Raw genomic sequence first — 24183 nt, 5'->3', positions numbered from 1 at the left:
CAGCAGTCAATCCACTATTCAGGGAGAACTTTTAATTGGTTGCTTAGAAAAGGACAACTTAAAGATGATTTTAATGACTCCACATCAGGTGATGCAGTGCCCCAGCCATGCCTTATAGTGACTTTCCAGGCATACTGTCCACATACCAGAATATGCAATATTTTCTGAGATCATCCTCATTTACAGGTGGGGAAAGGGAAGCACAGAGGCTAAAGACATGCCCAAGGTCACAGCTTGTAAATGTCGGAGCTGGATTTGAACCTAGGTAATTGGGCTCCAGATTCCATGCTCTCAACCCTGACATTAGGCTACCTCTCAAAAGAAGAATTTCCTTCAAACATCTTGCAGTAGTAGTTATTTTTATTTGCTTGCTTTATACAATTCTTCAAGCTGGGGGTAAGTTTATAGAACAAGTGGAGCTGCCTTCTTCAAGGTGGTTACTGGCTGTTTCCAAATGCTAAAATGAATGAAGCTTTAAGGAACCATAAATACCAGGAAGTGAGATTTTTAAATCCATTGATCCAGGCGTGGGACCTGCAAGCCATGAAAGACTAAATGTTACCTCAGATGTTCAATAGTTCAGGGTTCTAAGTTCTTATCCATGTTTGGGCAACTAGATATAGAAAAACCTAGAATTCTCTGCTCCTGGCTTACCAGAATGCTCAATTATTGAATTTATTTTTCTTTACCTGGTCTTTTCATAAAGTGGTCGCTCTCAGCAAAATTCTCCTAGAGCCCAGATTGGTTGGTTAGTTATGTATTTATTTATTTAAGAGCAACTTTTGGTGGCCACCTGAGTTCGTACAACTTTGACCCCGTCTCCCCCATCCAAGTAATCTTTAGTGTGAGGGACCACAAGGTGCTAGCACAGCTTGCATTTGGCCCTTTGGACCGTGTTTACCGAGTCAGGAAAGTGGCCATGGGTGCTTGATGGGTTCCTAAAAGCACTGGCTCTGAAGAAAAATCAATTCCCCCAAATTTCTGGTTGAATACAGCTTTACTATCGATCAAAATGTATTCTTTTCTATTAGGACAGTTACTGAGAAAAATATTTTGTGTACCTTGTCTATATTGAGTGTTATATGCACAGGGGTTGCCATGGGCATTGCGTTTGTAAAGTCGTTCCATAATTTTAAGAGAGCACCCAGGTTAGAAGCGCTCAGCTAAATGGTATACAAAGTCAGTTGAATTCTAACGACATCTACTGAGCCCCTTTGGTGCAGGATGTGGCTGGGCTAGGTGAGATGAGTTACTCAAAACTGTGTAAGATAGAGTTTTCCAGATGACTACAATATAGGTGACTAGAACACAAAGCAAACTAAAGAGCTGCAACACCATGGAGCTCATAGAAATGATCTAACTCGAAAAGGCAACTACCTGGCAATACACTGCCACACCCCCTTCCTGTATCCAAGACAGACATTATCAATCAATCACACACTCTTTCCACTGAGCCCAGAAGCAGCCTTAAGGAAAATCATACCCACAATAAATCTCTCCCGTATTCACTTGCATTTCCTTCTTGAAAGGGACAGAAAGGAGTGGAATTATAGCTACCAAGCTGGGAACACTCATTGGGTTATGCATGCAAACACAAACATTAAACTGTCACATGTTACAGCGGTAGAGAAGACTGAGTTTTTTTTTAGGGGGGGGTTGCTGTTTTTAAGTATCCAAGTTTTTATTATATTCACTTTAAACATTTTGGTGGCTTCATTTGCCCACTTTTGGTAATTTTAGTAAGAAATTATAGCGCCCCTCCAAACTCATTCCAATTTATTGGGGACACCTCTGTTGAGAACAGCTGCTCTGAAGGATTAAACTCCCAAGACTGTTCCAGACCAAGGTGAAAGAACAAGCTAATTAGGTCAAGTCACCTTAACACGTTGAGAAGTCACTAACCCCGTCCAAAGCAAACTTTCCCTTCCCTCCACATTCCTGACAGATGTGCATGGTCTTCCTACACTTCGATGCTTTCAACTCTTGGTCATCAAGTCAATTACAAGTCAGAGCCAGCACGTTGCGTTTATCCTTTGCAGACACCCCTCTGAAACGTGAGGGGGGCAGGCATGGCCGTGCTCCCTGGCACCTCTGTGCCTCGACCCCGTGCCAGCCTGGACAACATCTCAGAATCCTTCCCTACCCTCTTCAGGAGAAAATGCCCTCCACAAGGCAATGAGCCCCTTCACGGAGGGTTCTTGAGGGCCGGTGTCTGCCTTGTCTCCAGCATCTAACAGAGCCTGGTGCACAGCAGTGCTTAGGAAAGACGTTTGAATGAATGAATGAATGAAGAATCAGTAACACTTGCCTTATATTGAGGTGCTCCTATGTTGGGTGCATATACATTTACAATTGTTACATCTTCTTCTTGGATTGGTCCCCTGATCGTTATGTAGTATCCTTCTTTGTCTCTTGTAACAGTCTTTATTTGAACGTCTATTTTGTCTGATATGAGAATTGCTACTCCAGCTTTCTTTTGATTTCCATTTGCATGGAATAACTTTTTCCATCCCCTCACTTTCAGTCTGTGTGTGTCTCAGCCATAAAGAAGAATGAAATAATGCAACATGGATGGACCTAGAGATAATCATACTGAGTGAAGTAAGTCAGACAAAGACAGATATCATATAATATCGCTTATATGTGGAATCTTTAAAAAGATGATACAAATAAACTATACTTCAATTTAAAAAAAAAAATCAAGAAAAGTCCCCATCGTACATCTCTGGTCCCCTTCCAGAGCTTCTCTTCAGCCACAGGCGGCCTCACCTTGCTCTCCTTACTTGCCCTTCATAGCTCTGGGCCAGCATCTCCTGCTTCCGGGATCTCCCCGCACCCTCCCCCCCTCCAATATGTCCCCTTCCCAGGCAGAGCTACCGCTCTTTCCCCAGCCCAGCATCTTCACACCCATCACCTCCCCCTAAACGGTCCCTTCGGGATCCCCCCTTCCTTCAAAAACAGCCAGAAAATTGTGAATAACAAGGAACGTTTCCCTCTCACAAAAACACTGTTCCCATCACGCACATATCTGTCACATTCCTGCTCCCCAAAAGGAGTAAGCTCTTTAAAGGCAGGGACCTTGCCTTTCACCTATAGTTCTATGTGCTCCGCGTGAGTGTGTGTGCGTGCGGAAGGGGCACTATTAATGCCAAACTCTTCGGATGTTCTTTGATTCTCAGAACAAACCTTAGTCATGTTAATACTGTGTTTGAAAATGAACGTGTTGGCAGTTAGGGGAATTAAGTTCTTACCTTGTTTCCCAACAGAGAGAAGGCCTCTTAAGACAAGTGGGATTTCATGGACTTTGAGTAAGGAAACGTAAGTTTTCTTTTCTTAAGACCATAATCTAATGAGTATAAACACATTCATTTAGGCAGACTTTGTGACAGCTCTGTAATTCTTTCCAGTAACATTCAAAAAGAAAAAAGAAATTCCTATTTCACTAGCTCTTTTCTCTTACCTCTTTCTTTCTTTTTCTTTAATTTCTTTATTTCTTTCTTTATTTTTGGCTGCGTTGGGTCTTCGTTGCTACACGCGGGCTTCCTCTAGTTGTGACAAGCGGGGGCTACTCTTCGTTGCAGTGCGTGGGCTTCTCATTGCGGTGGCTTCTCTTGTGGAGCACGGGCTCTAGGCGCACGGGCATCAGTAGTTGTGGCCCACTCAGTAGTTGTGGCACGCCGGCTCAGTGGTTGTGGCTCGCGGGCTCAGTAGTTGTGACATACGGGCATGTGGGATCTTCCCAGACCAGGGCTCGAACCCGTGTCCCGTGCATTGGCAGGCGGATTCTTAACCCCTGCGCCACCAGGGAAATCCCTCTTCTACCTCTTTCAAATGTTCTCCGTCCCTGTTCCCTTCTCTTCCCTTCCCTCACCACCCCCGCCCACACACACACACACACACACACACACACACACACACAGAGGGAGAAACAGAAGGAAGACGTGTTAGAATTGCAGAAAGAGAATTCCACCAAGTCAAAACTATATGATTTACAGTTGAAAAATCTATTTTTCTGTAACCATTTTCTGCTTAGAAAACCAGTTCCAATAATTCAGCTCCTTTTCAAATGGACTTTATGTTGTTTATCTCCATTCCGTCCCCTGGAACTTAATTTTTATTTGATTTTATTGACGCTGCTCGATTGGAATGTGTATTGCTTGAGCCCCCATGGAGAGCCGAGCAGGTGTGAGCAAAGCAAAACATCTTTTGTTCCTAGAAGCACACCCTGGAGTTCATGGAGACACTGGAACTTCAATTGCTTTTATGAAAATTCTGTAAATTCCCATGTTGTGAATTTCAAACAGAGCTTGGGAGACCAACAGCCTTTAATACAAGCCAAAGATACGGTTATTTCTGTGACTGAAATGAAGGTTCTGCTTTCTTTCTTCCAAAAAATTAAAGCCAGGTATTTAATTAGTATGTTGAAACTGGTAGAAAATCATATTAACTTTGAGTTTGGCTCTCGTGGAGAAAATGGAGCTCTTACTGTGATCAGCCTACAGAAGGATGACTTGGAGTTTCCCAGGTAACTTCTCCAGATGAAGGAGAGCTCATCCCACCTTCCTCGGGCGTCCAGAATGACTTAAGAGGATTGCCCATTCCCAGCCCAAATCTTCACACATATTTATGTTTAGAAACCAAGGGAACAGGAACAGATTCCCCAAAACTCTCGGCTTAAGGGGGTGGTGTATGGTTTCTCCGTCTGCCTCTTGGACCAGCTGCCACAGAGGACCAGGGGTGAAGCCAAGCCCAGCTTTCTTCCTGATTTGGGGCCAGACTCAGACGATGTTGCCTTCTCCGGAGCTGGAAGGAAAGACGTAAGCTCGGTCTATTACAAAATTGCATGTGTCATTAGAAAAAGATGTCAGAGTGCTTTATTTAAAACTTTGTTTTCTCAGGTTGTATTGCCCAAGTGTATCTTGGCACAGACGATCTCAGCTTCAAAAATTCCAAGATATATAAAGAGGTTCACATAGCTGAAGCTATTATAGTTGGTTATATGCCACTGACACTTTTCCCCCCTTCGTTCTTGCAGAGAAGTGAAGTGATGACTGAATTTCTACTAAAAAATTTGTTCTCTCCTCCGTGCAACCATAGGATCTATTCTTGACAGAATCATTTACTTGTTCCAAAAAGAAAAATGGAGAGTTCATAGTGATGTGGGGCCCTTGGGGATTTCTTGGACAAGACCTGCAGAGTCAAAGATTTCCACCATTCTTCTAGAAGAATGATCTAGCAGCCTGTCCTGGTGAGCTTGCCAAATTGCTCATCCTTGGCTAAAAACCACAGGCCCTTGAAAGGATTTTTTCCCCGTAGAACAATAGAGCATCACTTGACGGAAGGTAAGCACACTTGTGTGATGTCTCTGGGCGCTTTTATGGGCTGAGGATAAACTCTTGTAAAGGACCTGTATCACCTGCCAGGTTGACACATTCACATCCACTTAGGCTGAAAAGAAGATCACTTGTGAAGAAGAACAGACGTGCCTTTTTAAAACACAAGCCTTGCTTGGTTTTCAATGCTATTTGGTAAGTAGGTGGAGAAATAAGAAGGGCTTTGATTATTTTTTCCCCAAACTTTAGAGTGTTACGGGGCATGGCTGTTCTTAAGTGGAAAGTTCTGATAGACTTGAGGACGCTTCTGTGCAACACATAAACTTCTCTGGGAACAGTCCTTCTGGGCAGGGACTTTGTCTGTCTCTTAGGAAGTCCCCAGCCCTGTTGATGACCTCAGCACAGAGAAATGTAACCAGGCTGAGTGTAGCCACGTCTGTCCCCAGGACCTCACTGTATTTCCAAGCTGCATGGCCTCAGCTTCTCACAGTTACCACAAGTAATGTTGGAATCTATTTTTGGTCCCCTTGGCCGCACTAAGAACATTTGCTAGAAAATAACAAATAGGGGTCCAAAAAATGATGTTCAGTAATCTGTCAGCGGAAAGTAAGAGATCTGCCATGTTGCTTCCCCCAGGGCTTAAGATCCTGCCACCAATGCCGATTCTGAGTTGTGATTTTAATATGCCAATAAAATGGAGTGATGCCTAAGAGAAGCCATCTGGCGATGTGCGGAAGAGCAGGAAGCTATTCCCGGGCCCAGCTGTGCCTGGTATACAATTCTTGTGAGTCAGATGCTCGCTTTCTGCCCAGCTGGAGCCAAACAGCTCAGGGATAGATGGAAAAGAAGGGGAACTGCGTTAGGAGTTAGGACCCGAAGTCAAGGTGCAGAGCTGCCCTGAGTGAGTCCTGTGCCCTCAGGTGAGCCACGTTAATCCTCAGAGGCGCCGCTCTCTCCAGCAAGATGAGAGGCTCTTCTGTCCTGCGATGCGAATCTTCCGCATCTTCCTTCGGGCTGTACCGCTCAAGGTGGCTGACCCGACTCTCCTTCCCAGCCCAGGGAGCCCAGGGAAGAGGCTAGCGGGCCCAGTGGTCAGTGTGCTGGGCTCCTGAGAAGGGCCAGGGAGCTAGGGCTTCAGAGAACACCCACACGGCACAGGAAGCCGAGACTGGGGCCTGGCTCCACCTTCCATGCAGGAAAGGAAGCGATGACCTCTCCTATCGTGGGCGTCCCAGCTGCAGGAACGGCACACCCAACCCGGATCCTATGCTGGTAAGAGTTGATATTCTCCTTACAGCACCCTCCAGCTCCCGCCTCTCTCCCCTGCTGCTGGCAGAAATGCTGGCTTGAAGTGTTTGAAAACCACATGAATCGCAGTCACTTGGGGAAACATTCACAATGACGCCTAATTACCAAGTAGCACAATAGCGATTGTGTGCGTTAGGGACGTTGTAAGGGGAATGAGATCTATTCAGTTATAACCCTATGCACGGCCTGTGCGTGGATGTTCAGTCTTCAGAGTTCTGGGAAATAACTGGACAGTTGTTCCCATTTCTCATCCAGGCACCCAGATTTCTAGAGAACAAAACCTAAGCCAGGGGTTCTCCGGTATTAACATGCAGAAGGATGGGAAAGTTTTGGAGTGGCTGTTACTATGCTGATTCCAGGGCCTCGCCACCAGGGGTGCTGGCTTAGTAGGTCTGGGGGAGAGGCTGGGGGTCTGCCTTGTCAACCAGTACGCCAGGTGAGCTCAGTGCTCGTGGTCGGAGGAGATTCACCTGGGGAGATACCGAGCCGAAGCCCACCCCTCTGCCGGCTGCCGTTACCTGAATGCCCGTCTCCCGTTCTAGAGCTTGCCTGGTTCTTCCTTCCTCCAGGCTCCAAGCGTAGTGAACGCCAGCTTCCTGAGCACCAGTGTGGCCGCAGAGCCAGACATCATGCCTGGTGGCTCAGGAATCCCCTCCGATAAGCGAGAGCTCCGGTCTTTCCCGTCACATCCTTTAGCTTTCCCTTCGGCCTCATCACTTCCTGTACTGAGCTAAAAGTGGTACCCAGCATGTTTCTACTGTTACATTATTTGTGCTTATACACCCTAAAATTTCCTTTGGGAGAACGCCTGCCGGTTCTAACGTGGGATTCCAGAGTCTCTTTTCCCAGAGCAAAGACCCCCTCAGTCGCCCCACACATCCTGGACAATGGAAGCAGGGTCCCCTCACTCCCAGGACGCAGTGAGCGGTTCCGAGGGAAGGGGCTGCCCCTGGAGGGGGATGGCGTCTCTGTAGGCGCTCAGCCTCCAGACGGCAGTCCCCTGGGCTGCTTCTTTGCCTGAGGTCAACTAATTCTTTTTTTTTCCCAAGAATTCTTGGGTTTGTCCCATGGCTTTGATTTCCACTGCACCCACCTGTTTCTTGGGGTCAAGGTTTTCATCCTTCTCTTGCTTCTAAGCCTTGGGATCAGCCATAAAGACCCTCCTGCTTTCCAACTCCTGAAGTCAACCACAATCCGTTCATCCTTTTGAAGTTGGAAACAGCTGGAAACAGACGGAGGGTAAAAAGAGCTGACGGAGACCCACAGATGTTAAGAGCAAAGGCTCCCAAGCCTCTTTGTCCCTCAGCCTCCTCGGCTTGTAACCGGAGCCGAGGCCGGGATCATGGTCTGGACGCTCTGGCTCTTCAAAGGCCCCTCCCTTGATGTTCAGATGGGGGGACTGGTCGTCCCTGTCTCTCTCTTCAACAGCCCTTCCTATCTCAATTTGTTATTTACTCATTTCGTGCTCCCCCTCCCCCCAGTCCCAGCCTCCCCGGGAGAGAAGGAAATTGGGAAAATGCTAAAGATGGATTTTAGGACTCCCAAAGATCCCCTCGTACAGTCATCCCTCATCACCCCTGGGGGATTGGTTTCACGAGCCCCGCCAATACCCACATCCACGGATGCTCGAGTCCCTTATATAAATTAGGTAGTATTTGCCTAGAACCTACGCACATGCTCCTGTACGTTTTAAATCACCACGTAGGTGCTCTGTCAATAGTTACTGACACAGCAGATTCCAGGTTTGCTTTTTGGAACCTTCTGGCATTTCTTTTTCTGAATATTTTTGATCTGTGGTTGGTTGATTCTGTGTATGGGGAACCCACAGATACTGAGGGCTGACAGGATTAGACATCGTCTAAGCATTAAGCCTTATTATGATGGTTTGGCCTTCATCTACCTCACTCACCGTGCTCATGTCTCAGTTTCCCTCCAGGATCCCCAGCACTTTCATTCAAACTGTAGCTCTCTTTCCCACAGCCAGAAGCAACCTGTCTCTTAGCAAGTTGCTTTGTAATTTTTCTAAAAACGTTTCCAATTTAATACCATCTTGATCACATTAGATGACCCGCAGTGCAAGTTAACTCCCATGCAATTGATCACTAGGAAAGGAGGTTAGCAGGACCTGGAAACATGGGTTCACGATCTCTTCCTGGGCGAGGGGCACTGTTACCACAGCAATAGAATGATAACCGGTAGCAGAGAAGGAAAAATTAAACAGCCTGATTACCACCCTAGCACTAGGAACCTATAACCTGTACCTTTAAGGAAATAGATATCGTGGGCCTCTGGGAGACCCTCCCCTAGAAGCGAGGCGCAGCCTCTGTGGCCCTCGCCTTGGGGCAGTAGCAGGTCCTGGGTCGCCCACCTTCACAGCAGCCCACAGCCTCCCCGATCTGTGCTGCCGCGGCCCTGCCAGCTCTGTTCTGATGTAAACGTCACCCGGGATGCCGCTCACTTGTTTGCTGTGGCATTTTCTAGACTCCCCGAGAGCTGCCTAACTGGGCTCTGGAGATTATTACTCCGGGAACCAATTTTTGTTTTGATACTGCTCTGGTTACAAGGTTGCATAGTTTAGAATGGCCTGCTGTGATCTCATGTCTTCATAAACTCAGTTCCTTCAGTAAATCACTTTGCAGGGCACAAAGCTTTGTAAGGAAACACATCACCTTAGAGCCGAAACACCTGTCTTATCTTTACCTGGAAGACACGTGTCAACACTTAATTTCGATGTGTCTCTATGATCTCTGTAAACGGATTGCAAGTCCTTACTTTAAGTCTTGAAGTTACCAAAAAGGTAACGTAGAGGTTCATTTGCCTGGAAGCGAGATGCTGTTCTAATGCCCTTTCATCCAAGGTAGCCTGGATTCAGTGTTGACTAGTTTCTAACATCAGGCGTAGACACCATGTAGCCTTCAGTTTCTAAGTTACACGTTGATATCTTTATGAAACCATTTTATTTTTGTGTCCTATTCATTCACTCTCATAGTCTCTCTCCCTCTGTGTCTCTGACTTTCTCTTTCTCTCTCTCGGTCTCTCCCTCTCCCTCTTTCCTTCCTTCCTTCCTTCCTTGTCACTCTGGGAGAGGAGGGCTAATTTTATTCAAGGCTGTTTCTTAGTGACTGGTTCGTTTTCGGTTTTGTCAGTATGATCCATCATGCTAAGATAAGGGATATTTTATATTCTTGGAAAAAGAAATGAAGAAAGAAGATACACCATATTAATAATGAACTTAGACAGATCTGTCAATATTTCGCACAGAAGGCCTCAGTTACCTTGTCATGCGACGTGTGAGTTATTTGTCCTTAGTGATGGTGACGTCAAATCAGAAACATTTAGTTGGTGTTCACATATAATATACCACTTGCTATGAAATACATACAGATCAAATCGTTGTTTTAACACTTACTGACCACTTATCATTTTCTTTATATACATTAGTTAATTTAAAACTCATGATAATATCTAACACATTGCAACCAATGTTGTTTTTTAAATTTATCTTATCGGAGTCTAGTTGATTTACAATGTTGCGTTAATTTCTGCTGTACAACAAAGTGATTCGGTTATACATATATATGTATATACGTATACATTCTTTTTCGCATTCTTTTCCATTATGGTTTATCACAGGATACTGAAGCAGCCAATGTTGTTTTAAGGCTTGTTACATGCCAAGTATTCTTCTAAGCATTTCAGTGGTTTTAACTCATTTAATTCTCCAATCATCCCCTAGAAGATAAGTACTCTCATTATACTCATTTTTTCAGGAAAGGAGACTGAAAATGGTTATTGAGTCTAAGGTCAAACAGCTGGGACGTGGTGAAGCCAAAACTGAAAGCCAGGCTTTCTGACTCCAGAGCCTGCAGGGCAGATATCCCCAGCCGTCACCATGCTGGCCCAGAGAGGAAAGAAACGTCATTCCCATTACACAGCTGAAGAAACTGAGGCTTGGGAAGATAACCTTGTCCAAAGTGGCAGATGTTCAGGAGTAGGACAGGGATTTGAACTAAAAACTTAAGCCCTTGACCACTTCAGTTCTTCCTGAATTTTTCTGCTTCTCTGTAATCTTCGTCTCCTATTCCGCCATTAGATCCCCTTGTCTTTTGACTATTTTTAAGACTTCATGGGGAAAAGCCTCCGTGCTTTTCATTTATTCCTTTTGAATTTGCATATTTATCATTTATTTCTCAAGTGTATGTAGAAATAAGACTGTCTGGTTTAAACAGGAAGTCTTTAGCAAAAAAGACATCACTTCGAAGGCATTCTCAGAAAAGTTCTCAAATGTGCAAACACTTTTTCTTTTCCTTTTAAAAACTCTTCTGAATTAACTTGGCAGAAGACTGGCCATTCCTGATAGCTTTGAGAATCCTCCCAATTTCTCTTTAAAATTCCGTGGGAGATAAACAAAAGGATTGGCAGTGGAAACTAAAGCTGAGAAGACTGTATACAGAAGACCAGCCGGCTTCTCCACGCCTGGCATCACTCCGAGGGTTTCATAGGGGAGCACACTGTTGGATGAAAAGGCACACACTCCGAAGGCTGAACCAGAACCGGACAGATGCTCCCCAAGGGGACCGGACAACCTTCTGACTCATGCGTTCTGTTACTGTGATACATCGGGTTGGCACCAACAAGAAAAACAGACATAGTCCCCAACTTTTGAACATGTGAGAGCCACACTTCTGCCTCACATCTACCAATGTCTCCTTCCTGTTTTTGTCAGTTTCTTCAGCTACTCACCTATGGCTGGAATAGGGGTAGAAAATGGGGTGGAGGGGAGGGGGGGGGTTTGGAGAAACAGTTTAGGAGGTCCCAGTGGAAGAACCACTTGCAGATAAAGGGGTATGTCGTTCCCAGAAGAAAACAAAATAGGGTTTGGTGACGAAACCTAAGTGGGGTCCAGGAGATCTGCCCTCAGGGAATACTAGACTTGATGAGCTGAGCTGGGTTCTACACACCAATTATAATCTCCAACCTGGAGAGGAGAGACGTGCTTGCCAGTGTCCAGACCCCCATCCCCAGGCTGGGGTATCCATCCTCCAGGTGCTGTGAGCTGAACCCTTCTCTAGAGTTGATAGGAGCTGCCTCACCTGGAAAGGCAGGGACGATCCCACCCTCCCCCCAGGTCATTACACTCAGCCAGCAACCTGCCTTGTGCAAAAGGGCAGCCCCTTGTTCAAGGTGGGACAACCAATGGGACTGTTCACGCTCCAGAGCTCCCCGTGGGCGCAGGTTGAGGTTGGACTTGAAGCTGAGTCCACGTGTTCACCTGGCTTCTTCCTCAGTCCCATCCTGGACCCCTCGGTCCCTTGCAGGTTTTACCTGCAAACACTCTCACTGAATCACTGCAAAACAATCCCCATCTCAGGCTCTGCTTCTAGGGACACCAACCTCAGAAAATCTCCTGAACTAATGAATAATCATGTAAATAAAGCACCCTGAATATGATGTAAATAGAGGTGACACAAAAACATTGATACCTGTAGTTTTTCTCTAATTGTAGAGATTCCAAATTCAACTCCAAAAACTACAGAACCAGAATAGTTTGTGGCTCTTGAAATGCACTGCCAGATTCTTTTTTGGGGAAATTGTCCCGACTGTACTAACCTCCAACCATGTTTCAGAGCAGAGATACCAACACAGCAGCCAGCTCTCGGAACCAGCATCATTCCAGGCTCCGAAGATTAGCGTTGTGGCTTTTATCTGTGTCTCTTGGATTGCTAACGAGGTTACACATTTCCCCATATCTGTTTACTCATTGTAGCCCTTTCTTAGGTGCATTTCCAGTCTGAGAAGAAAATTCCATGCCAGGTTTCCAAAGGTTTCAACGCCACGAGATTAATCTCGTTGCGTGTGAGGGCTTTTCAGCTCCATGTAAGACAATTCCAAGTTTAAAAACCGGTCCAAGTCGTCAGGACTGTTTTTCCTGTGGAGAAAGGTTAAAGCAAAGCAGATGTGCAACGGCCTCCCACCTCCTTTCTTAAGCTGCATTGTTTGTCAGGGAGTGTTAACTCTTGAACCTGCACGCAAAAGAAGGCTGAAGAAATCATTTAATGATCGTTAAAATGACTTTTCATGTCATTTTATTCATAAAAACAAGGGCACTGTATAGCCTGAGCTTCCCTGTGATAAGCGACCTCGTTGGCTTTCCTCCCTCAGCTCTCCTGGCAAACCCCCTGTTTTCCTCAGGACCTTCCTCCTCTTCTTCTCAAGTGCCCTGAATGTATGTGTTCCCCCCAAATTTCTGTCCGTGGGCCTTTTGTGGCTCCCCCTTCACCTTTGCTTTCGGTCATGAATTTGCAGCATGAAATGAATCCATCTGGGGTGGTTTTTCCTGACCTTTCCGTCGCACTCAGGAGTGTGGAATTCCTCAGGACGCTCTACAAACCCAGCAGTGCTCTCCCAGCGACGGGGACCTTCACGATGAGGACACCTGGTTCGCCAGGGAATGCCGCAGAGATAACATGGGTGTTTCTATGTAATTCTCATGCCACCACCTGGCCACTGACCTGGGGTGAAAGACGACTTGCTCACCACAGTCTATGTGCTTCTTGTTACGGGCACAAAACAAGTTGTTGACAAACTGAGCCCAGGGATGCGTGTTTCTAGCCTGTGTTAAGACTTTAAGTTTCTTCGCAAGATCCAAAAATTGGGAGATTTCATATCTGATTTCTAGCTTCTCTTAAAGAAAAAGATATGCTAAGGTTAGGCTCCAAATTCCTGCGTGAGTAGAATCGACAAAAGCCTGGTAACGGCTCCAGGTTAACAGTCCAGGTTAACACAGCCCCCACCCTTCCCCATTGCCTTAGACCTCCTCAGACTCCTTTGCCTCTTTGCTTAATATCCATCCTCCCTCATTCTATCCTTCCATCCATCCATCCATGTATCAATCCTTCCTTCTATCTTTCCTTTTTCCTTTCCTTCCTTCCTATACTAACCCTTTCCCTGTCAAAGAGTCTCTCCTCTCATGCTTCCTTCCACTTACCTCACCTCTTCTGTAAAGGTTTTCCTGACTGCCCAGTATCCCCACCTCCTAGTTAATCATTGACTCTTCTCTAGCTACTCTCTCTGACATGCATATCTGAATGTATTTATCTACACATGTTGGACAACCAAGATGTCTATTGAGAGACTAGCATGCAGTAGGCACTCAGCGAGGGGCTGCACGTATAAAATCAAATACAATATGGTCCTGGGCGGCATGGGGTGCACAGTGTGTGGCAAGTGTCAGGATAAAAGGTCCACAGGGTGTGGTGGAGAAGTGAGGAAAGGGCCCTCTATCTGGACCAGGCTCTCCAGAGCAAGGGACTTCCTTGATCAGAGATTTGAAGGACAAGGAATTAATGGCTTAGCTAATAAATTGAGGAAAAATGAATTTTAGGAAATGATAATCTGAGAAGGCACAGAAGCATAAAGGGAATTGCAATCAGCTCTATATTGTTACAGATAAGGGTACATTTCCTGAAGCAGCAAAAAAAATGAGGCAAGAATCATTTTAACCTACTCTTTGTTCAAATCCATGGTTTCCTTTCACTCCATTTTTTTTTTTTAAGAAGATGTTGGGGGTAGGAGTTTATTAATTAATTAATTTATTTTTGCTGTGCTGGGTCTTCGTTTCTGTACGAGGGCTTTCTCTAGTTGTGGCAAGCGGGGGCCACCCTTCATCCTGGTGCGCGGGCCTCTCACTATCGCGGCCTCTCGTTGCGGAGCACAGGCTCCAGACGCGCAGGCTCAGTAGTTGTGGCTCACGGGCCTAGTTGCTCCGCGGCATGTGGGATCCTCCCAGACCAGGGCTTGAACCCGTGTCCCCTGCATCGGCAGGCAGATTCTCAACCACTGCGCCGCCAGGGAAGCCCTGACTCCATTTTAAGTGGTAGAATTGATTAAAGATCACGGTTAAAATACATAAAGGTGATTGTATTTTAGAAGAGAGACTTAATTTTTAACTTAAGAGACCTACATTTTTCATCTTAGTTCTGTGATTTTATGTGACTATGGAGCCCGCTCTCGAGCTTTCTTTGGAAGCTAGAGGTTGGAAGGGATTTTGGAAGCGGGAACACAATACAGGCCATTTTTAACACGAAGCCTATCATGCTGCTTTGTTCTCACAAGCACAGATAGAAAGATTAAAGAGAAGAGGTTCACAAATGGTCATGACAATTGGATAGGGCTGTACAAGGACAGCTCACTTATTGGGGGTAAAATAAAAACTTGTTTTACCCCAGATTTTTCCAAATTATTTTTGGAAGTTACAACACAATCAAATTTGATTCCCCAAATCTTCTCCTGGGGATTGTTTGGCAAATATGAAATGTAAGTGAGGAAAAATTTCCTCCCAACCTTCCAAATGGAGTTTTCTGTCATCATATCAGGAAAATATAACCTGAATTTATCTTGCAAGCAGACTAGATGTTATTTCACCTTTTATTTTCTCCTGAAATTACTTTCAAGGCTTAAGTCAGAAAGAGAAGGGCTTCCCTGGTGGTGCAGTGGTTAAGAATCCGCCTGCCAATGCAGGGGAACACGCATTCGAGCCCTGGTCTGGGAAGATCCCACATGCCGCAGAGCAACTAAGTCTGTGAGCCACAACTACTGAGCCTGCGCTTGAGAGCCCGGGAGCCACAACTACTGAGCCCGTGAGCCACAACTACTGAGCCCACGTGCCTAGAGCCCGTGCTCCACAACAAGAGAAGCCACCGCAATGAGAAGCCCGCACACTGCAATGAGGAGTAGCCCCCGCTCGCCGCAACTAGAGAAAGCCCGCGCGCAGTAACGAAGACCCAACACAGCCAAAAATAAACAAATAAAAATAAATAAAAATTTATTTTTAAAAAATAAAGAAGAAAGAGAGGGATTAATGTGTTCTCTCTATAGCTGGATTTTAGTTATCACCGCCTGAAGCATACTTAACACACTTTAACATTGGTGTTTAGTGCTTAAAATTTCAGGTTCCACATACAAAGTTCCAAATATATCTGCCAAATATGGCAAACCCCCATGAAAGTTATTCATTTTGAAAGTTTGAAGTAGTAGTTTCCTTGATGTTCTAAAGATAAGGACCCCTGCATTCTTTAGCCAAATATCTTGTCTTCTGATAGCTAATAAACTTCAGAATTGAACATAAGAACTTTGTCGTGAACATTCACATATTCACAAAGGAAGGCGTGTGCTCTAGCGCTTTTCATGGGGTTGGCTACCTTGATAATGACATGAGTAGTCCTCATAGACTGCTGGGCAGGGTTTTAGATGCTCCCCAGTGAATAAATCTGATTTTTTTCCCCTGCTGAATTCTTCACTGTGAATCCAGTGTTACTGGAGCATCATCCCTGCACATTCCAATCCATTTTTTTAAGCTCATTTGTTCAGAAGAATTTTGAAAGGGCTTCAAAGATATTATTGGTTTGGTTGTAGCCCCCAAGGCTTGAGAAACGGCTTCCTTACTTCCACGCCATCTTTAACCACAAGTCACGCATAAAGATAAGGTGTAACACAATGTTCTTGAGGATAATCATAAGATTTATCAGACTAAGGGGAGGAAAAAGCCAGGATTTGAGCTTTTGCAAAACTTAAAAATGCGGCATCAGCAGATAAGACCTTCTAATTCCTGACTATAGAATTCGAGAAAAAAATTCTGGAATAGCTTTGAAATATCCTCTCAAAGAAACTTTTGGGAGCCCTCAGAATGAATTGTTCCCTGAGAATTTCTCCAGCGTTGTGAAGTTTGGTCCTCCAGTGATTAAAAGGGATACTTGATACAAAATCTTTACAGCCATTACAGTTTTTCTTAATATGTTCTAATGTTGTTTAATATTATATACCACAGAGAATTGCACTCTAGTAATAAGATCGACCCGTATAAAAATAAGGTTTGTGTGAATCCAATTTAAATGCCATGATAAATGAGGAGTTTGGGATTAACATATACCCACTACTCTATATAAACTAGATAATCAACAAGGACCTACTGTATAGCACAGGGAACTCTACTCAATATTCTGCAATAACTTATATGGGAAAAGAATCTGAAGAAGAATGGATATATGTATATGTGTCACTGATTCACTTTGCTGCACACCTGAAACTAACACAACATTGTAAATCAACTAGACTCCAATATAAAATAAAAATTAAATTAAAAAAAATAAATAAATGCCATGATACCCACGGTGGGGACGACATAGTTCCTTTGATCAGTGTACTTAGGCACAAAAAAGTTGAACGCTTGACGTCTGTGATAACCTGCTTCCAACCTTGACATACAAGTGAGCCTCATCAGATTTGTGTTTTGGCTGGCATCTTCAGTTGCCTTCTAGAAAAAATTACTCCTTCTTAATGAGGAGTGTTTCCAAGAGTGCCAAGCTGGTTTTGAAGAATAAAGCGATGCTGATGGCAGAAGACGACTGCCTAGTTCTGCCTCATACCTGAGCCCAGGAAGCAAAATATTTGTTCGTTTTGTGTGTTTACCCATGTTGGCCTAACACATGCCACCGTTTAATGGAGACTTAGACAAGATTTAAAATAGTTTTATGATTCTCTGACTCTATTTGCTGTTGGGCTAACGCCATTGTCAAACAATACAGAGATATAAAAAGAGAAAAGAATGATTCCCCTTCTCTTACCAATTCATCCTTCTGAGGTAAGTCGAGTTATGTACCCATCCTCTTCTTCATATGCTCCTGCAAATACATCTTTATATTAACACACAAATACATAGTGTTTTTACCTTATAAAAATGGCGTTACATTGCACAGTTTTCTGCAACTTGCTTTATCACTTACCAGCTTCTCGTGGGGGAATCCCCCTGGACCATACCGACAAATTATTCATTTTCATTTTAAAGAACACCAAAAACTTAAGATTCTGATTCACTTTGCATTAAAATGTATTAAAATGGGGAAGGAATTTTTTAAATCATACTGTATTCCTATCTAGTAACATAAGTTTTCATTTATTGAGGTGTTTTTAGGGTGTTTTTTGTTTGTTTGGTTAGTTTGTTTTTTGGCTACACAGCTTGTGGGATCTCAGTTCTCTGACCAGGGATTGAACCTGGGCCACGGCTGTGAAAGCCCAGAATCCTAACCACTAGGCCACCAGGGAACTCCATTATTGAGGTTTTATTTTACATCTTTCAAGAGGAAAAAAAGGTTTTCATGTAGCTATTGTAATTCTTTGTTAATTTTTTTTTTTTTTTTAGATTTGATTACTGTCATGAAAAAGCTTTTATTTCCCATTTATGTTTAAGTGGTTATCACTCGTATGGTAGATTGTACTATTCGTCATTATCTACTTCCTCCATGGTAAGAGAGGTCTGCTTGTTGGACATCATTTGCAGTACCTTCTTAGAGATGAAGCACCCATCCATCCTGTCCCCATTTGTGTTGGCCATGCGACTTGCTTTGGCCAATGAATATATGACATAAACACAGCAAACCGAAGCTTGAAATTCAAGTGTGTGATAATACTTGTCCTCTTGAGCTCCTGCTCTCTGGCAGGAACATGGCCAGGTTGGGGCTACTTCTTCAGCCTAGATCCTGGAACAAGAATGCTCGTGAAGCAGACCTGCAGCCAGCCCGTAGCTTGGAGCAGGGTAGCTGCCAACCGTCCAGATCTGTGAAGGGTGTCATAATTTACTTTACTTTCAAGTTAAGACATTCATTTGCCCATTGCATGGATGCTGACAGAAGACACAACTCCTAGACCAGAGACAAAAGACGGCAGCCAGAGTGAGTGTCAGCACGTTTGTGTTGGTTCCCCGAGTCTTCATTCCCATGGTGGGGCCCGGATACATGCCTGAACACAAAGTCGGTTGCATCACAGGAGAGGGACAGTGAACTTGAAATCCCATCACGTCATAGCAAGCAGTAAGCAAGCCTGCTCTTTGCCCCAGAGGTAGGTATTACCTTCTCCCTCAAGGTTGCTCACTGCATACTCAACCCTGAGGAATGGCTGGGTAAAAAAAAAATGATCAGGGTTTTGAAGGCTTAGCATACCCAGCAGGACACATAGGGACACAAGAGGCTCATGGAAGAGTATCTCCCACCACCAACCCTCAGGCCTCATGGAATGTCAGTGAGAAATAAATGTTTGCTATTGTATCAGGGTTGTTTTGCTACAGAACAAAGTTAACTGATGCAACAAGTACAGAGAAAAATCCATTGACATCTGTATATTTATCTTACATCTTGCCACCATAGCTTAGTCTCTTATTTTAAAAAATAATTTAGTATAGTTTCTTGAGTTCTCTAAGTATAACAACATCTTCTGCAAATAAAGTGAATTCTCGCTGCCCTCCCCCAGTATTTATGTTGATTGTTATTATTTTGTGTTCTTACCTTCAGCATTAGCCTGAGTTTCTAATTTTTGAATAATAATGGTGATAGCAAACATGCCACTCTTCATTCCAAACCTAACCTTTGATGCTTTGCTTGTGATGCTGGGGCTGGAATTTAGCAAACCGTGTTTTTGCTTTGCAAGGTGTCTCCCTGTTAAACTGTGCTGATAAAGAGTTCACTGGCAGAGAGCTCCCAGGAAGGAGAAGGAAGCAGGGATTGTTCCTTACTGTTTGTTTTCTGGTCACTCCTTATTTGCTCCCTGTTCTATGAGCGTCAACCTACCAATGCTGCTTCATCTTGACAGAGCAGTTCCTTCCCACAGCAGCAGGACAATCCCATGAACAGTTTTCTAACATGTGTAGGAACCGCCTCTTTGCACCCCCAACTCAGAGATACATGACATCTGCGTTTCATTTCCTCGAGGCCTTTCTCTAAGCTTCTAAGCTTTAATAACTCCAACTTCTCTTCTTGATCCCGCTCCATCATATAGTGGTAGCTGTTTTCTGCAGTTGCTACCTCTGTGATCCCAAGTTCTTTTTTTGTTTTTAAGCTACCTTGTGAAGTTGACACCTAGGTAATAATTCTTTTTTTTTTTATTTTTATTTTTTATTTTATTACAGTATTTTAATAAATAAAAATTAATGCAAAATCCACGGTGAACAAAATGTCAAAGTTGTAAATACAGAACCCATGGGCACGATTAGGGTGAGACAGGGAGGCTTGCACTCTCAGGGCCATGCAAGTCTGGGGTTGGATCTGGTCTTCATTTAAAATGTTTTATTCATGTGTCTGGTGAGGCCATGATGGGCCAGTGGCTCCATCTCTACTTCTAGCCCCACACTGTTCTGCAACCCAGCTAGGATTCTCTTTCTGTGTTCATATTATCTCTTTGCAATAAATTCCCTTTTACTTAAGCTGGGTTGAGTGGTGTTCTGCTTCCAGCAACCAATAATCCCTAAGACAAATATACCTTCATTTCTTTCCCTTCCAACTTCAGAGTCCTATCAGAGAATTCTTTCTCCTAGATTCAGGTTTCCCATTTCAAATTGTAAAGAGAAATTTTATCACAGTGATAAAAGATCTATTTTTTATTTTTATTTTTTGCCGTACGCGGGCCTCTCACTGTTGTGGCCTCTCCCGTTGCAGAGCACAGGCTCCGGACGCGCAGGCTCAGCGGCCATGACTCACGGGCCCAGCCGCTCCGCAGCATGTGGGATCTTCCCGGACCAGGGCACGAACCCGTGTCCCCTGCATCGGCAGGCGGACTCTCAAACACTGCGCCACCACGGAAGCCCAAAGATTTCTTTTATAAATATATTACCTCTAATCCCATAAATCTAATACAGTGGTTTCAGTTTTATATGTTCCCTTATAAAATCTGATCATAGCTTTACATAGTCATAATCATAGTGACCATATAACTTTGTATTCTGTTCTTTCTGGTGAACTCTGTATGCCAAAGATTTTCCATGTTGTTACCAAAGCCATTTCCATTCAATGGCTCTAAGTCATTCTACTGAGTTTTATATTCTGTATTTTACTTATTAAATGTCTCATTATTTGACTTATAAACTGTCTCCATTTTTTCCATATAATAGATAATGTTAAAATGAATATGTTCATTTCCATGGGTTTTGTTTCTTTAGTTATTTCTTAAAATTATCATCCCAGAAGTCTGATTCTGAGTCAAAGTTCCTTGTCATGCTTCTTAATTTATAATTTGTATTGCCATATAATTTTTTTTTTTCTGGTAAATATTATATATTCAATATGAAACAGGAGGAGAGGGGGCAGGGCACAACCTTTAAAAGAATTACATAGCCCGAGGACACAACATAAACTGATTAGAACAAAATAGGTCCAAGATGGCGGACGAGTCTACTTCCACTAGACCTTGAGCCTCAGTATACACTCATTGTAACACATCAGCAAGCTAAGCGACACACCCAGAGGTGCCACGACAGTTCCAAGGATGACCATAAAGGTCAAAAAGTGGGCGGTGGCTCAATTCCTAGAAATCCCCACCCCTTCCCCAAAATAGCTGGAATACTCCTCCCACTCATCAGCGTATGAAATTACTCACCCCTATAAAACTAACAACCCCATACCCTGGTGCTGCCCTCGCCTTCTTTTTTTTTTTTTTTTTTTTTTTTTTTTTTTATAGGTATACCTGGATTTAATTCTCACTTCTACCGCTTGGTAGCTGGATAGCCTTAGGCAAGTTTCATACCTCCCTGAAATTCACTTAATTCAGTCTGTAAAATGGCATAATAACTTATTATAGCATCCTTTTAGGAATTTTAAATCAGTTCTTGAAATAAAAGTACACAATATATAGACAAGTATGGATTCCTCAATAGATGTTTGACCTTTCATTTCTCCAGTATCCCACCCGCATCAAATAAAGAAAAATACTTTTTAAAATTTACGAATATTTCATTGTTGTAAAGTTAAAGCCATAAAAATAATCAAATGGCCTACTATCATACCGTTAGAAGAAAAAAAAAAAGGTGTTCATGAGAGTTCCATATTAGAATACAAGTTTTCCTTAGGCACCTGTTTATGTATGCTATTCTGCTCTTTACAATAAATAATTAAATTTAAAAGACTTAATTCCTCACTTTTAAGACCTTATTAGTTTACAAATTACATATTGACCTATGCTAAATTTTATACCGACCCATGCTAATGAATTCAGTACAGAAAACAAAAAACACTGCACTCAAGCAAACTACATATATATATATATATATATAACTTATATGAGAATTGCTACTCCAGCTTTCTTTTGGTTTCCATTTGCATGAAATACCTTTTTCCATCCCCTTACTTTCAGTCTGTATGTGTCTCTAGGTCTGAAGTGGGTCTCTTGTAGACAGCAAATATATGGGTCTTGTTTTTGTATCCATTCAGCCAATCTGTGTCTTTTGGTGGGAGCATTTAGTCCATTTACATTTAAGGTAATTATCGATATGTGTGTTCCCATTCCCATTTTCTTAATTGTTTGGGGTTTGTTATTGTAGGTCTTTTCCTTCTTTTGTGTTTCTTGCCTAGAGAAGTTCCTTTAGCAGTTGTTGTAGAGCTGGTTTGGTGGTGCTGAGCTCTCTCAGCTTTTGCTTGTCTGTAAAGGTTTTAATTTCTCCATCAAATCTGAATGAGATCCTTGCTGGGTAGAGTAATCTTGGTTGCAGGTTTTTCTCCTTCAACACTTTCAATATGTCCTGCCACTCCCTTCTGGCTTGCAGAGTTTCTGCTGAAAGATCAGCTGTTAACCTTATGGGGATTCCCTTGTGTGTTATTTGTTGTTTTTCCCTTGCTGCTTTTAATATGTTTTCTTTGTATTTAATTTTTGACAGTTTGATTAATATGTGTCTTGGCATATTTCTCCTTGGATTTATCCTGTATGGGACTCTCTGTGCTTCCTGGACTTGATTAACTATTTCCTTTCCCATATTAGGGAAGTTTTCAACTATAATCTCTTCAAATATTTTCTCAGTCCCTTTCTTTTTCTCTTCTTCTTCTGGAACCCCTATAATTCGAATGTTGGTGCGTTTAATGTTGTCCCAGAGGTCTCTGAGACTGTCCTCAGTTCTTTTCATTGTTTTTTCTTTATTCTGCTCTGCAGTAGTTATTTCCACTATTTTATCTTCCAGGTCACTTATCCGTTCTTCTGCCTCAGTTATTCTGCTATTGATCCCATCTAGAGTACTTTTAATTTCATTTATTGTGTTGTTCATCGTTGCCTGTTTCATCTTTAGTTCTTCTAGGTCCTTGTTAACTGATTCTTGCATTTTGTCCATTCTATTGTCCATTCTATCTCCAAGATTTCGGATCAACCTTACTATCATTATTCTGAATTCTTTTTCCGGTAGACTGCCTATTTCCTCTTCATTTGTTAGGTCTGGTGGGTTTTTATCTTGCTCCTTCATCTGCTGTGTGTTTTTCTGTCTTTTCATTTTGCTTATCTTACTGTGTTTGTGGTCTCCTTTTTTGCAGGCTGAAGGTTCGTAGTTCCTGTTGTTTTTTGTGTCTGTCCCCAGTGGCTAAGGTTGGTTCAGTGGGTTGTGTCGGCTTCCTGGTGGAGGGTACTAGTGCCTGTGTTCTGGTGGATGAGGCTGGATCTTGTCTTTCTGGTGGGCAGGTCCACGTCTGGTGATGTGTTTTGGGGTGTCTGTAGACTTATTATGATTTTGGGCAGCCTCTCTGCTAATGGGTGGGGTTGTGTTCCTGTCTTGCTAGTTGTTTGGCATAGGATGTCCAGCACTGTAGCTTGCTGGTCGTTGAGTGAAGCTGGGTGCTGGCGTTGAGATGGAGATCTCTCGGAGATTTTTGCTGTTTGATATTATGTGCAGCTGGGAGGCCTCTTGTGGACCAGTGTCCTGAAGTTGGCTCTCCCACCTCAGAGGCACAGCACTGACTCCTGGCTGCAGCACCAAGAGCCTTTCATCCACAGGGCTCCTTAATTTGGGATGATTCGTTGACTATTCAGGTATTCCACAGATGCAGGGTATATCAAGTTGATTGTGGAGCTTTAATCCGCTGCTTCTGAGGCTGCTGGGAGAGATTTCCCTTTCTCTTCTTTGTTCTCACAGCTCCCAGGGGCTCAGCTTTGGATTTGGCCCCGCCTGTGCGTGTAGGTCGCCGGAGGGCGTCTGTTCTTTGCTCAGACAGGACGGGGTTAAAGGAGCCGCTGATTCGGAGGCTCTGGCTCACTCAAGCCAGGGGGTAGGGAGGGTCACGGAGTGTGGGGCGGGCCTGCAGCGGCAGAGGCCGGCGTGACGTTGCAGCCTGAGGCGCGCCGTGCGATCTCCCGGGCGAGTTGTCCCTGGATCCCGGGACCCTGGCAGTGGCGGGCTGCACAGGCTCCCCGGAAGGGCGTGTGGCTAGTGACCTGTGTTCGCACACAGGCCTCCTGGTGGCGGCAGCAGCGGCCTTAGCATCTCATGTCCGTCTCTGGGCTCCGCACTTTTAGCCGCGGCTCGCGCCCGTCCCTGGAGCTCTCTCAAGCAGCGTTCTTAATCCCCTCTCCTCGTGCACCAGGAAACAAAGAGGGACGTAAAAGTCTCTTGCCTCTTCGGCAGGTCCAGACTTTTCCCCGGACTCTCTCCCGGCTAGCCGCGGTGCACTAACGCCCTGCAGGCTGTGTTCACGCCGCCAACCTCAGTCCTCTCCCGGCGCTCCGACAAAAGCCGGAGCCTCAGCTCCCA

The 24183-nt window shown here is 44.0% G+C and overlaps 3 long non-coding RNA genes across 4 annotated transcripts in view; 1 reads left to right on the top strand and 2 right to left on the bottom strand.

Annotated features, from left to right (window-relative positions):
- LOC117196115 (uncharacterized) overlaps positions 1-24183 on the top strand; it is a 107957-nt gene that overhangs the window by 79373 nt on the left and 4401 nt on the right. The window contains exons 7-9 of the long non-coding RNA XR_007475779.1: positions 2525-2601; positions 3267-3318; positions 4899-6605. This is a non-coding gene — a long non-coding RNA (uncharacterized LOC117196115). The remainder of the gene's footprint in view (positions 1-2524; positions 2602-3266; positions 3319-4898; positions 6606-24183) is intronic.
- Positions 1651-4518, bottom strand: LOC125963616 (uncharacterized). Its single transcript, XR_007475792.1, has 3 exons — positions 3461-4518; positions 3252-3346; positions 1651-2577 (listed from the first exon to the last, which is right to left on the bottom strand). It is a non-coding gene; the product is annotated as an uncharacterized LOC125963616 (long non-coding RNA).
- LOC125963614 (uncharacterized) lies at positions 6601-12354 on the bottom strand. Of its 2 annotated transcripts, none has more exons than XR_007475789.1 (3): positions 12252-12354; positions 9917-10008; positions 6601-7863 (listed from the first exon to the last, which is right to left on the bottom strand). It is a non-coding gene; the product is annotated as an uncharacterized LOC125963614 (long non-coding RNA). The 2 variants fall into 2 exon arrangements; XR_007475788.1 differs by lacking the exon at positions 12252-12354 and having other exon boundaries at positions 6601-7371; positions 7735-7863; positions 9917-10756.

The sequence above is a fragment of the Orcinus orca genome, chromosome 2, assembly GCF_937001465.1.
Source record: "Orcinus orca chromosome 2, mOrcOrc1.1, whole genome shotgun sequence".
Lineage (NCBI taxonomy): Eukaryota > Metazoa > Chordata > Mammalia > Artiodactyla > Delphinidae > Orcinus > Orcinus orca.
Note: the sequence above shows the minus strand (reverse complement) of the source record. Positions and strands in the feature narration are given on the sequence as shown.